We start from the raw sequence: 17,448 nt of genomic DNA, 5'->3' as shown, positions 1-17,448 counted from the left end.
GCAACAACATAAACATCGAATATTTATAAACACCTAGATGTTTTTAGTTTGTTGCATAAGAATTTTATATATTTTTAAACATCAACACAAAACGATAAATACAAGAAATAATATACATAACATATATTTACTTTATCAGTCTTCATTGTTATTAGACCATCAATTGCAAGTATTATTGCGATGATAACAATAATGTCATTTTTATTGCAAAATATTGGCCTCCATCATCTGTACTTACAACAAAGCATGTTTTTTTCTTGTAAAAAGAATGTGGGTTCTTAGATATCTGGTAAGTTCCATTATTTGTATTATATTCAATTTTTCTCTCGCTTAGTTTTACAATTTGCTAGTATTGCTGTGGGTAGTATTACAATTGTTCAGATCTTTGATTCCGGATATCACTCCGGAAAACTCTTAGAGGTTCCCTTGGATGTATAAATTTTATAAGTTACTCCATATGTAATATATTATGCCTTTCCTTTTACCAGTAAAAGAGAAATAAACTGTCAAAGTTTGGCAATTTTCATCGTTACACTTTTTCGTAAAGTTTTTGACAATCAAGTTTCTATCGGACAGTTTTGATTAATATTAATATTTATATTTACTTCAGCTCTTAGGTAAGTTAGATCTCATTTTAAGGTGAAGTTTAATAAATAATAAATATCCTATGTAGGGTTATTTATCCGTCAAAAACAATAAACAAGGGCCCTGTGCAATCATTATAAATTCAACTTTGACAACTTTAAATTCTATTTGTTTTATTTTTGCTGAAACATACTTTCAAATAAGACTTCTTCTTTTTTTCTACTATTAGTCAAATAAATATGTTTTCTGCTTTGTCATGTTTTACATCTCAGGAGATTATCCTCCTTTAGGGTATGCCAAGTTTGGTTGGCACCATCTAGCACTTTGAAAAACATACAACCACTTTAGAACTTGTTTGAACAGAATGAATAATCACCATGATATGTTCACCTCACTGAGTTAGTAGCTCATCATTAACACCACTCTGTTGGATGTCTATGTTTTTGTTTTCATATATTTTGTTTTTGTTTCTATTTTTCTACAGTCTGTATTTGTGCAGTGTGTTTAAATTAAAAAAAAAAAAAACTAGTTAACTGTTCTCTGTGTTCATCATCATTTGTTTGTAATATGAATTGTAAAAACAAAAAAGAAATTCTAAAGTAGTTTTTGTTTTTGTTTCAGAAAGTAAAAGAAAAAACAAGGAAGAAATTTGATTACTAGGACAGTTCTGATGCTTAACTGTTCTAAGACGAGGGACTGACTGGCTGACAACGACAGCGGCTTAACGGACATCCTGTAAGCTTGAACCTTAGTAAACTATCTTGTAATAAACTGCTTGTGGAACTGTTGAATGTCTACTTGGAGAACATACTCTTCATTGGAAAAGTAATACATGCAGTGAGTATACATAACTTCTTTGCAAAACAAAAGCGGTGGGATATCACTGCCTATTGATGGTATCATCTACACAGGATGGGGATAGAATAGAAACCGCTGCTTAGAGTGGAAGTGCAGCCTTGAGAATGAAACTCTGTTCCATCGAATTGATAAATATGAGTACATACATAATTATGTTTGTAGACTATTCTGAAGCCTAGCGCTTGCAACTGAAAGCCTGGTTGTGGATGTTGAAGTTATTGTTCACCTTATTCCTAGACATTTTGAATGAATCAGGGCTATTAAGAGTACAATACTCTTCCTTAAGAAGATCCTGGTTTAAGATCAGTTAAATATTTGTATCAGAAATAATTTCTCAATGTTTCTATCTACCTCAATAGATCTCGATGGGTTTCTATACTGCTCGATAAGTCATCAAGTAATCGCTAAGAAACATTTATTTCGATAAGTCATCAAGTAATCGCTAAAAAACATTTATTTCTATCTCTGGTAAGTCAATTTCCTTTTAGATACAACAATTTTCTGCCTTTCATAAATACATGGTACAGTTTACTTATTGGTAGATAAAGGGTAAAGTACTTCTTGGTTTTAGGCAGTGATTGACCTAAACAAGCCAGACTAGCTGTAGTGCCCATTTTTCTTCACCCCAGCTCTTGTGAGGTCAATTGAAGCCTCTTCTTTTCATAGGATAAATTGATTAGCATAGAGTTCTGTCACAGAGACTTCTAGAACGAGGAAGGGATGGCCTCCCTGGTTCGCCGACGTTGCGGCATGAGAAGAAGGACTTGTCACAGGAACTAGTGTGTAATTGAGCCTAGACATCTAAACCATATTCCTTGGTTGTATATAGGAACCTACCCTGTTAGGTTTTGCCATTTATTTTTCTGATGATCCGCATCTTCTTGGGTTGGAACTGACCATCGAATTTACTTCTGTAAAAAATAAGTTCTACAGCCCTGAAGAGAATCTAATCCCCTAGATCGATAGCTTGTCTTAAAAAAAATAAATAAATAAACAAAATTACGCCTGAAATTGGCAATAATCCTTCTACCTTCTACATCCAGCTGATTATATTGTTATGCTGAAACAAGCTGCACTTGTGTGTAGGTCGTGATATATGAGTATGGCTGGAGGGTACACCCAGTTAAGCGGCCCAGCCGTGAGTAGACTTCTAACTGTACACCAATGAAGGGTTATCTGCCATATGAGTGATGTTACATGACAAGAAGCCGAGTTCTCTCTTCTAATATCTCACATCTCCACCTACTTTACAACTTATACATCAAGTTACATCAATCTGTTATTCACACTCGCACAAACACAGAAGATCAGTCTAAAACTTGCTAACACACCAACTGATTGTATCTGAAACCGCTAGCCTACTTTCATTTCCATATTTTATTTTGTTCTCTCTCTCTGAATAGGGTCAAATATTGTTTCTTTTATTATTAAAGATTGTGAAGAATTTCTAAAAGTATTTATAACCTGAAGTGCCATTTTTAAGATGTGTAAAGTTAGTTAATTTTAATTTTTTTCTCTTTGTATATTTTAAACTCTTCACAATTAACAGACTATTTAATTATGTCGTAGGTATCTCGAATAATTACTGTAATTTTCCTTAACATTGAAAACTGTACACATTATTTATTTATTTATTTATTTATTTACAAGACGGGCAATCACCCAGTTACAAAGAAATATAATTTAAAATAACATTTAATAATAACTCAATATATAATAATTATAGAATATACATATATCATACATTTATACATATATACTCGTATATCGTAGAATAGAAATAAAAATAAAATAGAAATAATATATACACATAATTTACTTAATAGATGAAAAATACTTCAAAATATGTACTATAAAATATACTTTAAAATAGAAACTTTACTCAATTAATAAATCTTAATATCACAAATGACCGGTAAGTTTTCCCTAGTACCAATCACCGCAAAATCAGCTATTTAACAAATGTTTCAACTCGATCATGTTGGTGTTGAATATATCAAAATCAGCGGGTAGATGATTAACTTGATCCGCAACTCTTGGAAAATAACTGAACTTACGATAATTAGTACTATGGCACACTTTAGAAAACACTTGTTTTTGTCTAGTACCGTTTGTTAGCACGTGAAAATTTAACAATGATATAAGTTCAGGGCAGTTTATATTATTATTTAGAATTTTGAAAATAAAATTTAAGTCTGTGGCTTGTCTACGAAACTGTAAAGTACTCAAACCAGTAAATTCCATTACGTCATCGTACGGTACCTCCGTCATGGCTTTTGTCTCTCGATACCAGAGCAATCTTAGGAATCTTCTTTGAAGTGATTCAAGTTTGTTGACGTAAGTTTTCTGATAAGGAGACCATAAAGCAGAGCAGTACTCAAGAATAGGTCGCACCATTACTTTGTAAAGGATAATTATGGTTCTGACATCTTTAAAGTTTCGAGTAGATCTAGATATAAAGCCAAGCATTTTATTTGCCTTTGTGACTATGGAGTTCATGTGGAGGTTGAATGAAAGGTTAGCACAGAACGTAACACCAAGGTTCTTCACTACATTAGATCTACTTAGAGTTGAAGCATGAAGAGAATAATCGAAGTTTGTACACGTCCGACTACGATGATAGGATACTACCTTACATTTAGAGATGTTTAGGCTCATATCATTTTCATCGCACCAAACACCCAGTCTATGAAGAGAGTTTTGGAGGAGGAGAAAGTCATCCGCAGAGTTAATGGCAGTATAAATCTTTAAATCGTCAGCAAAAAGCAGAAAGTTTACTGAATTGAGACACGTAGATATATCGTTGATAAAAATTTTGAATAAAAAAGGGCCAAGAATAGAACCTTGAGGTACACCAGATGATACAAGAAATTCTTCTGACATTAGTGATTTGTATTTAACAGATTGATGTCTTGCGGTGAGGTAGGAGTAAAACCAGTCAAGTAGTGATCCATGAATTCCACAATGGGATAGTTTCTGAATTAGTTTGGAATGATTGACACGATCAAAAGCTTTGGCGAAATCGAGATTATTGTGCAAGTTACTGAAAAGAACGAGCAATGTCAAGATTTATTCAATATTACTTAGCAATTTTATAAAATTAGAAAATATTCTAATAAACCTCAGTAACATTTGAAGAGAATTTTAATTTTCTTTGTTTTTCTAGTTTAACTTTAGGAATTTTATCAAAGGTTTGGTTAAGATTTGAAAATAATTACCACTAAAAATGTATTTTTTTTTTTTTAATTGAACTTTGCAAGAGTTGAGGCAACTAGTAAATTTGGTACCTAATTTCACAATATCAGTTATATTTGAGTGGAGAAGGCACCCAGTGGTGTTACACCATTATCGCGAACACTTACTATTCTGCTCGCGAGGCTATCTTCTCTTCAATCTCCTTGACTGAATTCATTAATAATTTTGAATACTAATTAAATTCATATTTACTTGCAACAATGTTAAGTATAAGTTAAGTATATCTACAATTGCTCCATGTAAACAGTATCTACAAGTTACCCTAATTTTCAAAATATCATAGATTCATTACAACACACGTGTTCTACATTTGTTTTTGTTTTTTCTTTCCTCTAATTAGTAATTAAATGTAAAATAAAGTACTTGAAATAAAGTACATAAGATATGGCAACCTTGTTTTAAAAAATTTATCATTTTTGTTAATTAATAAAACAAAGTACCAATAATATTGTTTTGAAATACTCCCACTTTATTAAAATTATCTTCAACTCGATAAATTATTTAGTAACCCACAAAAAAATTTTAGTTGTTTTTCAAGAAGGAAAACTTGGAAAAATGAACCTTCTTTTTACCTTTATTGTAAGTAAAAAATATGCATAATCCAGAAACTTAGAATACAGGTTTTGCGCAGAATTGAAATTGGAGTTTACTTAAAGTAAATACGGTATTATTTCTAATAAAAGTCTCTGATCGTTTAGTTTCTCAGATTCTTTTCTAGAACATCTTATCCAAATTATAATCTAAACCAATGTTTACAGTTTGAGCGATTTAATCTGTGAAATTGCGGGAGCGAGTGGTGTTACGTTGCCTCTGCGATATTGATTTTAGAGCTATATTTATCTGTTATAGCCAAGAAATTCCAGGATCTAAAGGGTTCTAAGGAGGATATCTCCTCTTTTTTGACTAATACCTACCCAGGTATCTGAATCTTTTTTTGATAACGACCATAGCATTCAGTTAGGGAAGTCATCTTTCCACAGAATCGGGAGGCAAGTTGCGAGAAAAAAATATATAACAAAATTACTAATAATTAATGTGCTTTAAATAAAAAATAAAATAATTATCACTTTTACGGCTCGCATGTGGATTTTGTCCGATTTTTTTAAATTCAGTTTTCGAACTCGATTTAAATGATATGGCCTTGATACGATTTCAGGAATTCTTCTCGTTATTTCTTATACCCTCATCTCCTGAAACAGATATAAACTGAGTGTAGATAAACAGGAAAAGAATGGGTCGTAAATTTTTTCTTGAATGTTTCTTATGTTATATAATATAATAATTCCTAAAAGATGTACTAACATCTGCAGCTGATGGTGTTTATGCCAATGGTTGTGTTGGGTGGCTCAATCTTTGAAGACTGGATGAATATGTTGCCATTCCATTTCTCCGGCAATGTGGAAACACAAACTGGACCAGTTATCGTTGGCGAGACAGTGGTTCAAGAGCCGATGATGACTTCATATCATTTCAGTAAGTAGGGTTATACTAATCAATATGGCAAATAAGAAATGTAAAATATTTTGTAAATAAATGTTTGTTAATTATTTCATTTACCTATTTATGTTTTAGACGAAAACTTTTAATTCAGGTGTAAGGAACCAAATACAGACATCCAGGCCAACTGATTAGATGAACAAATTCTGTAATTTAAAAAAAAACTTTATAATGTAAATTAATGTTTTTGCCACAGGGTAAATTCTTAAACCTAATGTAAATTCTTATAATAATAAATTTTTCTTTATTATTAAGCATTATAGTTTTTCGAATTTCTAAAATTGAATTTGCAATTATCTACTTTTATCTAATTTCTTCAACATTCAGGTATTTCGCAGAGGTATGATCTAGAAAAACGTAATTTGAAGAATGCATCTAATTTTTTACATTTTCCAAACCCTTCACATTCCAAAAGATACGCCTCATAATGCCTTCACTCTTGAAAAAAACCTCCAAAATAAGATGTATTTATATTGACTCCCCATCAATGTACTTATACCATCGACTTGGAAGCAGATGCCCAAAAATACTCCAGGATTAGCTCTCTAGTAATTTCCTCTTTCCTTCTTAGATTTATTTCATGAATATTCAGGTATTCGTTGACAAAAACAGTTGATAATAATGTTTAAATAAAATTACATATTTATTTAGAAGAGGCATAAACTTGTGTGGAATTGTTCTCTTTGGTCGGAGATGTTAAAGGTGTTCAAAATGAATATATAAGTCTTGTAAAGCAACTCACTTTTATGTGTCCACAGCAATATTTTTTTTAAATCTAATTTAAATGTAAAATTCTTTACAGACTACTAGGACGACGCTACAAATTACCCATTGAACTCAATCGACTAATATACAATCCTATCCTCAAACCTAAGTGGACGGACTAGAGCTGTGGGGGTTCAGCCAAACGTACAACATTCGGACAGTACAAACATATCAGTCAAAACTACTGCCGACAGATAGTTGACGCTCCTTTCTACGTAACTAACCTCTCTTCACAACGACTCTCAACATCCCATTCGTAGAACTATTCGGCAAAACGAAATACCAAAAGTTCTCTATATTTGCTCTAATCTTCTTGTACTGTCTCTCGCCTCCTCTGGCATCCCTAACAATTCTCCTCGCCGACTAAATCATCAATGGCCCTGCGACTTTCTTGTAGTCTGAAGGCCTAAACGACATTATTCTCCTATCTCTCCTCTCTCCTCCTCACATTCAGTATTGGTTGAATTCCTAGTTTAAGATTCCAAACAGCTGATTGTGAACTCCTTAACAAAAAAAAACTAGTCATCATAAAAAAGGGACTAAAAAACTCTTCTTTCTTTGCACTTCTATTTTTTTTGCTTTCCAGCTATTTCACAGCCGCAAGTGAAAGCTCTTAGTGACAATTTTTCTCTTCGCTCCTTCCTCTAGAATTAATTGGTCGTTTAGAAATCAGGGAATAATTGGAACTGGAAGGGAATCATTTTGCAGATTTATACTAAAATAATAATTTTCAAGATTCAAGTTTTCTCAGCAAAATTTTATGGCTTAAACTTCATCATCCAGAACGTATTTCTATCATCTGGCATCTCAAAGTTATATAACAAGGCAAGGCAAGAAAAAATTATAATATGCTTTCGTTAAATCACACACATGCACAATCCGCATAGATGAAAAAAACATTTTGGTTTCTTCATTTCTTCAAATTTCTAATTAATTTAATTGCCTTGTTAAAAATTTTTAGGTCTCTACTCATTAAGCTGTTTTTATTTTTCAAATCGTTAATTAAAACTAATAAGAAATAGATAAAACGGAATAATAACTAGTTTTTGTTAACTGGCTAGTTTTTTTAAATTTCAACTACTTTAAAGTTAATTAATACGTACAAAATATAATTAGAGCAAGACCGATTATAATTTTAAGCACTGTACAAACAATAATCCACAGAAAATAGAATTAATTGCTTCTTGAATTCTAAAAGGTTTCTAACGTTGCAAAAATATCAGCAGCATTAATGCAACAAGAAGGTTTCAGTGCTCTTTGCTACAGTACGGTGTACGCTAGTATACGAGGATCCTTTGAAAAGTCCGTGCAAAAATAAAAACTACTTAATTTTTGGGGGTAAACCTTTTTTATTTTTCAACATAGTCTCCTTTTTGGCTTATACACTTCGTCCAACGCTGCTCTAGTTTGTTGATCCCTTCAGAATGATAGGATTTGTCCAAGTCTGAAAAATAGCCATTCGTTTCTGCAATCACCTCCACGTTTGAATAAAATCTTTTTCCCGCCAGCCATTTCTTCATATTGGGGAACAAATAGTAGTCCGAGGGAGCCAAGTCTGGAGAATAGGGGGGATGTGAAACGAGTTGGAACCCTATTTCCATTAATTTTGCGACCACAACTGCTGAGGTGTGAGCTGGTGCGTTGTCGTGATGGAAAAGGACTTTTTTGTGGGCCAATCGTGGGCGTTTTTCTTGCAGCTCGGTTTTCAAACGGTCCAATAACGATGAATAATATGCACCTGTAATAGTTTTACCCTTTTCCAGATAGTCGATGAGGATTATTCCTTGCGAATCCCAAAAGACATTCGCCATAATCTTTTCGGCCGAAGGAACGGTCTTCGCCTTTTTTGGAGCAGATTCCCCCTTGGTAACCCATTGTTTAGATTGTTCTTTGGTCTCAGGAGTGTAGTGATATATCCATGTTTCATCCACAGTGACGAAACGACGCTTAAAGTCCTGCGGATTCTTCTGGAACAGCTGCAAACCGTCCTTGCAACACTTCACACGATTTCGTTTTTGGTCAAGCGTGAGCAATCGCGGCACCCATCTTGCGGATAGCTTTGGCATGTCCAAATGTTGATGCAAAATATTATGTACCCGTTCATTCGAGATGCCCACAGCACCAGCAATCTCACGCACCTTCACTCTTCTGCCATCCATCACCATATCATGGATTTTATCAATGATTTCTGCAGTAGTAACCTCAACAGGGCGTCCAGAACGTTCAGCGTCACTTGTGCCCATATGGCCACTCCGAAAATTTTGAAACCACTTATAAACTGTTCTAATCGAAGGTGCAGAGTCACCATAATGTTTATCAAGCTCTCTTTAGTCTCCTGAGGCGTTTTGCCTTTCATAAAGTAGTGTTTAATCAACACACGAAATTCTTTTTCGTCCATTTTTTGAAAATCACTCGACTTCCTCGATACAAACGAATGCCAAACACAAAGAAATAGACCGATCTGGCTGAAACTTGGTGTGTGTTCTTCCAAGAGATGCTACTAACTAAACATAACCTCGATACGCGCCAGTAGTGCTATCTCTCTGACTTTGCACGGACTTTTCAAACGACCCTCGTAGATTCTGAAAATTTCAATATTATGATGATGATCGAATACAAGTGACTAAATTTGAAAAGAAAAATTATATTCCAGCATTATCATTGTAATAATCTTTGGAAACAAACTGATGGATTTTGAATGTTTGGCTACTAATTTTCAGTTTTGAAAGGAATAATTGTTTTTGTAAACATTGCACGCGATAAAGCATCCGCCCAATACTCGTCGCATTCGCCTGCAAAGTTTTTTTATGTATGACTTTAATGCTTTAATAGAATACTTCATTTAAGAGGGGTCCAAATGAATTATGTAGAACATCTGACGAATTGTACAAAAGAAACATTTCAATACTAGTGTAAATCTGTATAGAATAAAATTTTACAGAACAATCAACAATAATTCAAAATCTAAACTCAATAATTATAATATTAATACATTAAAAATGTCAATTAAAATGTTATTTCTGACTGAAATTTGAACTGCCTTCACTAAATTTTGTTCAATAACAGACTAATTATTTAGCGATCCCAGAAAAAATAGATTTTATTTGAATTCAGACTTATATTGGTTACACAGCTGCTTTATTCAACTTGCATTAAAAAATAAATAACTTCTGAAATTATAATTCGACAATATTGTATATTAGTTTTCTCGGATAAAATATTTGTAATAATATTAAAATAAATAGTGCAATTTGATTTAAGTTAACTGACAAAGTTAAAACGTTTGTTAGTGCAAAATATATACTGAGAGGCAATAAAAGTGGCCCCCCTTCAGTATGTGTTCTTATTTCCCATCAATTTCTTATTAACGTCTCCACATACTTTTAGAATAAATAACTGGCCACATGTAACATAGTCAGGAATATTTAAAGTAAATAATAACAAGTGGTATTTTAAAAAAGAGAAAAATTAAGTAATTTAAAATTAAAATGTTAATTTTACAATTAATAGGGTGTGTTTCCGCCTCTTGCATTTATTAGGGCTTGTATTCGACGGGGCATTGACCTAATAGGATTTTGAATAATTTCCTGAGGGATATTTTCATATTCTTCCGCTAGTGCAATCCTTAACTCCTGAAACGAATCTGCTAATGTTGGACGTCTCTTAATTTGTCTTGACAACTCATCCCATAGATTTGCAATAGGCTTTAGATCTGGACTATATGCTGGCCACTCTAAATATCGGATTAAAGCGTTTTCCAGGTAGCGGGAAATAATCTTTGTTGTATGAGGCCGTGCATTATCGTGCTTAAATGAAAATTCCTCGCCAAAGTATGGTACGAATGGGACCACAGCCTCCGAAAGAATTGTAGCCTATGTAGCCAGCAGCTGTTATAGAAAATTAATTCAGTCCGAGCTTCAAATAAATCCTGGTCCGAACCGCATCACTTTGAATTTTAAGAATTAGAGATCAAAGTTTACAAAAACAAACGGTGTACTAGTGATTTGTTTGGGTTATTTTTTTGTTATTTCCATATTTCTTTGTTTCCCTACTTAGAATTTCCTTATCATTTCTTTAAGCTACCACACGTTTATCAACAATGCATGCTAAAAGTATTTTATTTTTGCAATAACGAATGGTTAAGTACATTTATTTAAGGGTGGCCACTTTTTTTGCCTCTCAGTTTATATACAATATATACAGGGTGAGCCAGTAAGTATTGTCCATAGGCCTACTGTGTGTACTACATCTAAAGTGGAGTTCAATGACGTATTGGCCAACTTCATATTTTCCTCTGTTCTTGAGTGACGTCACTTTAATTTTTTTTTTCTCAAATCATTACTTTTTTCTAATAAAAATGTTATTACTCAGAAAGTTTTAGTCCGAATTCGATTCTGATGACACGGTTAGAAAGACAGATACATTTTCTAAAAATTGATACCATTTTAAAGCATAAGTTATTCTCCAAACAGCCTTAATCTTTCTCCGGAAACTGGGAAAATAAAAGTAATCGAAATTTTGAAGAAAACTCATTAGGCCCTTATGTGATCATTATCAGACCTAGTTGTTGGCACTTTTTATAAAAGTTTCCTTGTTTAATGGGCTTTCAAACGGTATATCATTTTGCAGGATTCCTTTTATCTTCGTATGAGAAATTACGTTTGTTTTTTGCGGGTAAACGTGATCACGAGCACTCAAGAGTGTTAGTTATCAAGTTGTTTAATTCATTGAAAACTCTTCTAGATGGACCAGCAGTCAATTTTTATAGTAGATTGTCTTAAAATAAGGAATTCAAAGGTTACAAATTGCACTTAAAAAAAAGGTTACTTAAAGTTTATTTACATTTTTTTTTTTTTCAACAGTGTAGTTGTGTGTGAAATTGTAATTTGGAGTAAATACTAACTAGGTATATGAATTTTTGTTCATAAAAATAGTACTTGTTTAAAATATTTCCTAATATTTTCTCAAATATTTCAGAGATCAGATTTTTTTTTTTTTTAAGTGCAATTTGTAACCTTGGGAAGGTGGTCATATTAAATATTCATTATGTTGAGGGCACATCTTTTTTGCAAATAGAAATATTATCTATTTATTTTTTTTTAAATATTAAAATAAATGCCGTTAAGAAATTGAAGTGAGTATGACATTTTATGTTTGAAATTCCCGATAAAAATAATTAAAAGAATATAGATAAGGTTAAATTGGAAGTAACTATGCTAATGACGTGTAATTTTGAAATTCACTTCCTCGCTTGCCCAATTAAGATCCAGATAAATTAGTTTTTATAAGGTACAGATTAAGTTGAAAGTCAGTAGCTTTCAAACTATCCAAGACGATGGATCCAAAATTGTTTGTAAGTAATCACTGTTTAATACCACTATTTTGTACCACTATTTTGTACCACTATTTTAGAGTATGGCTTATTTTTACATGGTAACTGGTTTGTAAGTGGCATGCTAGCATTAACATTCTTAGATTTCTTTCAAAACTCTCTTACGTGTGAAATATACTATGAATTTAAGTTTGTTTTTACTTTAAAATGTACTCGCTCTACCAAGAGCGGTTATCGAAATTGAAGAAAATTAAAACTTTCAGTCAAAACTCCTTCGACAGTAAGCTGACGCTCCTTTCTATGTGACTAACCTCACTCTTCACAACGACCTCAACATCTTATTCGCCAAGATAAAGTATTACAAGTTCCATACTGCTCTCTCAGCTAACTCTAATCCTCTCAGTTCAGTCTCTCGCCTCCTCTGACATCCCTAACAATGACATCCCTAACTAATCTCGCCAGTGGCCCCGCGTCTTCCTCGCAGTCTGAAGGACTAAAAATCATATCCTCTAGAGCAGCGGTTCCCAACCTGGGGTACGCGTACCCCTAGGGGGGCAAAAAAAAGTTATTATGGCGGAAGATATAAAAATTACACAGATATATTATTAATGAGAAAAAAATTATATAATAAATGATTCCTACAACTTAATTACAAAATTATTATAATAAAACCCCTGCAATAGTTATTGGTTTGAAATGTTTACCTATTCATAGATGATTTTTTTTAATAGGAACATATCGTATGTATATGTTCTTTACAAGATACATTATATTCAGATTGTTTTCTGTTAATTTAAAGTTACAATACCTAAAATCAAGAATACGATTATTTTATATATATATATGTTAGGGGTACAAACTGAGGAAACAATCAGGTAAAGGGGTACACTAATGAAAAAAGATTGGGAACCGCTGCTCTAGAGAGTGCTACCGCTGGGTAGTTTCTCTTCTCCTGCCTTCACGCATACATTTATCCTATATATTCCTATTTACTTATTGTATATTATATTATACAGATTGTAAATAACGAAATAAATTTAAAAAAAAAAAATTGAAATACCATTTTTAAGCACTTTAATCTTTTAAGTAAGGCGCCACGGAAGCCGAGCGGTTAGAGGCGAGACCTGCAAAGCCTCACTCGAGGCGAGACCTCGAGATCCAGAGTCGAGGCGCAAATACAAAAATTCAATTCAATTTATCTTTGACTAATTGCCAACACGGAAGGCTTTTCTTTATAATTTAATGATTCATCAAAAATGGACTAAATTAGTTAATGTATGCCTCTTCTTTAGAGGCGATTTTTACAGCAATCTTTTTGATTCCTGTAACCGTGAAGTGCCTTGTTGTTCTGTGCTCTGCGCCACTGGTTCTGCAACAGAAATTGGTATGAAAATAGCTTCAGCATTCCAGCAAATGAGAAAATTGGCCAGTTTTATTTTCCTACTAAAACTCGAATTTTACGGTGGAAAAACAATAAAATGATTAGCATTAGTTTTCTTTTTCCCAACCAAACTATACCAGCAAATGTTTATAAACATACAACTCAATTACAAAAAAATTTATAAACTTAATTATAATTATTTTTTGTGTAGAAATTATTGTTATATATATATATATATATATATATATATATATACATAAGAGAAAATAATACTAGTATATTTCATTTTGTTCTAGTGTGCACTTATTCTGGTTGCATTTTTTGTGAGCTGCTACGCTGCAGAGTTACCAGCCAGAGAACGAAGAGGTTTTAGTTATTCAGGTTTAACAGGATTACTAAAATTTAATAGGATTTAGATAAACCGGACCTGTTGGCATGTACTAATAACTTTAGGAATTGTGGATGTCTCTAGATGTCTATCACTATCCAGTATTCTTGGGGCTCCAGCATTAAAGTCCGGGGGAATAAACAAAAATCACCAGTTAATCAAGGCTGGTTTCAATAAATGCCAAAGACCCAGGAAAACGCAAAGTAACCCTATCTGAAATGAAATACTGAATTCTTGGCCGAGGTAGGTCTTTATGCCTTAATCACCGTCCAAATCAAGTAATGTACCTTCGCTTTGTAAACATAGTACTTTCTCCTAGACTGCCTTGTTTTCACAGGCAGGTTTTCTTTCTAGCCTCAAATGACACAGCGGTAACATAATTTAAGGCTGTTTCCACTTTTAAGAAAGTATTATTTTTCCCACTAGGGATTTATACAGCAGCTAATTAAATCATCTAATCAAGGTCTACAGAGTTTTTCTGCCTGGTTGGATAATCGGGCGCCACGTCGCTGAATGTTTTGAGGCGAGGTCTGCAAAGCTACTTCGTCTTTGTCTAACTCTTACTCCTTTAAATTCATTGAAAGACTGACTAATTTGACTAAATGGCTTCTGGTCAGAAGTCCTCTCTACTTATGAGAGACTTAAAGCTTTATACAACATCTTTTAAGCGAATCTCCACGCAATACAATCTCAGAAAGTATAAGCACGGTATAATATCTATTATATATTTTTTAAAAACTATAATAATTTAAAGGACTTGATTCGAACGGAAATGTCTGAACCTTAGCCTATCAGGCTGAAAGAATTGTGCTTGCTACCAGAGTGCCGGCCGTACTTGCCCTTATATGCCTCTCAGAGCAGACTGACTATGTACACCGTATTGTTTATAAGACCCTTCTAAAATTTAAAATGAATTTAAAAAAGAAAATAACACCTGTGCACTTAGACGCTCTATATAACACTTTAATCTGCACATCAACGAAATAAGGAATTTCTACAATACATGATTATTTTATATAAGGCATTAATAATAATATTTATTATTATTATTAATGATTTAAGGCGCGTCAACATCTAAGGTTATTGGCGCCCGGAGCTTTTTTCAGTGCACTGCCGGCCTTCGGACAGTGTTCTCTCGTTACAGACAACACTGTCCATCACCAGACAGTGAGCTGTAAGAAGCTCCTAGGAAGAGAAAATCTAAGGGTCAGCAGCTGAATTCGAACCCGGGACCTCCGCGTGGGAGTCCAGTACGCTAACCGCATAGCTAATCCCTTCCCTATTATTGAGAACGTTTTTTTAAGCATTGTTATTAGAGGGATTTTCCCCTCAATGTTTTTCTAAAACATGTTCGTTAATGTTTTTATGAATATTTGAATCTAAGCATTAAACTCCAGACCTCTGCTTTCTGGGGTGCAAAGTTCACCTCTTTTGGAGCTCCTTTTTCTCATAATGATAATGTTGATTGCAGATTATCACTCGATTGTAAAAAGACAACCAAGTGGAGGAAGTATGCCGTCAAGTGAAGGAGGTATGATGCCAAGTGGAGGCCTCGCTGCGTTAGGTCCTGAAATTACTGAGATGGTTCAGCAATGTGTCGATGAAATATTAGCAAGTAAGTGAATCAAATGTTTTAAAATTCTATTTTATAAAATGATCTTTGCTATTATTTTTCTAAAATGCTAGTTTTAAATCTTGTGGTAATGGAATTCCCCGAGACTAGGTGAAAGTTTAACAACAATGTTGAAATTGCTTTTTCTGAAGTAAAAACCCGATATTTAGATCTTACAAGATTTTTTTTATAGATCTTTTTAAAATCGCCTTACAAAAACTAGGGCCAAGTAAAATGGACTCACCTCACGAGGTTCGTTTTTCCTCCATCTGCTCCAGCTTTTTTGGTCCACGGTGATACCGAACAAGAAATCTCATGCAAATAAAAAGATAGCAGGCTGAATCGTCTATCATTTTGAAATCAACCCAAAAATGATGGAAATCCTTATCCTTTTCAAAAAATATTTCCAGCATCACCCTAATTGGGAAAATCTGATCATCAGTGGAACTAACTTTTAGGAAAACATTATCCTCATAAAGAGCAAGCAAATATTTCGAAAGCAAAACTATAAAGATAGAAAATTCTTGCTTTCCTTGAAAATGTCCGATGCCTTCTTCCCTGGAATCCCTCGATTTCTTCAATTGCCCAACTTCTCTAGTTGAGGATTTCTTGGTGTAGTATCGCTGTCATCAAATATTCCACGTTCCAACCAGCCATTCAACTCCATCTTTCCCTCCGATTTGGACTGGTACTCTTTCTTGTTGCTAGCACTTTAAAAAATACTTTTTGCGCTCATCGAATTTTTAATTGTCCAGTCCTGCTCTGCTTATAACGGCTCAGCCTAAATTCAGCTGAAAATTGCCGTTAAGGAATAAAAAAAATTCTTTTTCTGACTTACTTTTTTAAGTAGACAACACCTGTCCTCTTCAACAGCAATCCTCTGCCTTGTACAGACCTGGTAAGCTACCTTGGGCTCTACACAGACAAACGACTCACGTGGAACCCACACACTAGACTTAAAAGACAAGCAATGATAAAACGTGCGAAATTGCTTTACAGACTTCTTGGTCGACGCTCCAAATTACCCATTGAACTAAAACGATTAATATACAACACTATCCTCAAACCAATGTGGACTTACGGACTAGAGCTGTGGGGTTCTGCCAAACCTACAAACATACGGACAGTACAAACATTTCAGTCTAAACTCCTCCGACAGATAGCTGACGCTCCTTTCTACGGTGACTAACCTCACTCTTCACTCCGACCTCAACATTCCCTTCATAGACCAACTCGCCAAGACTAAATACCAAAAATTCCATACTGCTCTCTCTACTAGCTCTAAACATCTTGTACTGTCTCTCGCTTCCTCTGACATCCCTAATACTCCTCGCCGACTGAATCGCCATTGACCCCGCGACTTCCTTGTAATCTGAAGGCCTAAACGACATTATTCTCCTATCTCTCCTCTCTCCTCCTCGTATTCTCCTTCTCCAATTCTCCTCCTCACATTCTCCTCTCTCATATAGAGAGTGCTACCGCTGGGTAGTTTCTCTCCTCCTGCACCAGTTCATCACTCTCTCCATATTTACTGATTGTATACAATGTTGTTGCTAAATTGCAAAATAAATTTAAAAAAAAAAGTAGACAACGTTGAGCATAGTTCAAATTTAAATGACTTTAATTCGAACGAACTTTTAACACTATTAGCTTAAGAATTTGCCGTCGAATTATGAATTCAGCTGAATTTTATTTTTGAGCTAATCAGTTATAAATACTGTTTTATTGTAAATTTATTCTCCTTTCAGGTGTGTCAGTGGGAGGTCAAAAATGAT

General features: G+C 33.8%; 1 long non-coding RNA gene across 3 annotated transcripts in view; it reads right to left on the bottom strand.

The window, feature by feature from the left end:
• Positions 1-17,448, bottom strand: part of LOC141455778 (uncharacterized) — a 119,790-nt gene that overhangs the window by 36,071 nt on the left and 66,271 nt on the right. The window contains exons 2-5 of one of the 3 annotated variants that reach the window (XR_012459429.1): positions 6,256-6,341; positions 6,001-6,186; positions 5,766-5,888; positions 3,218-4,486 (exon numbers count right to left, since the gene is read on the bottom strand). This is a non-coding gene — a long non-coding RNA (uncharacterized lncRNA). Of the gene's footprint in view, positions 1-3,217; positions 4,487-5,227; positions 5,889-6,000; positions 6,187-6,255; positions 6,342-17,448 lie in introns of those variants that run through there. The other 2 variants (XR_012459430.1, XR_012459428.1) reach the window with 2 other exon arrangements.

Source organism: Rhodnius prolixus, unplaced genomic scaffold, assembly GCF_049639745.1.
Source record: "Rhodnius prolixus isolate KJV_2025 unplaced genomic scaffold, Rpr scaffold_4, whole genome shotgun sequence".
Classification (NCBI taxonomy): Eukaryota; Metazoa; Arthropoda; class Insecta; order Hemiptera; family Reduviidae; genus Rhodnius; species Rhodnius prolixus.
The sequence above is the reverse complement of the archived record's forward strand: the minus strand, read 5'-3'. Positions and strand labels throughout refer to the sequence as shown.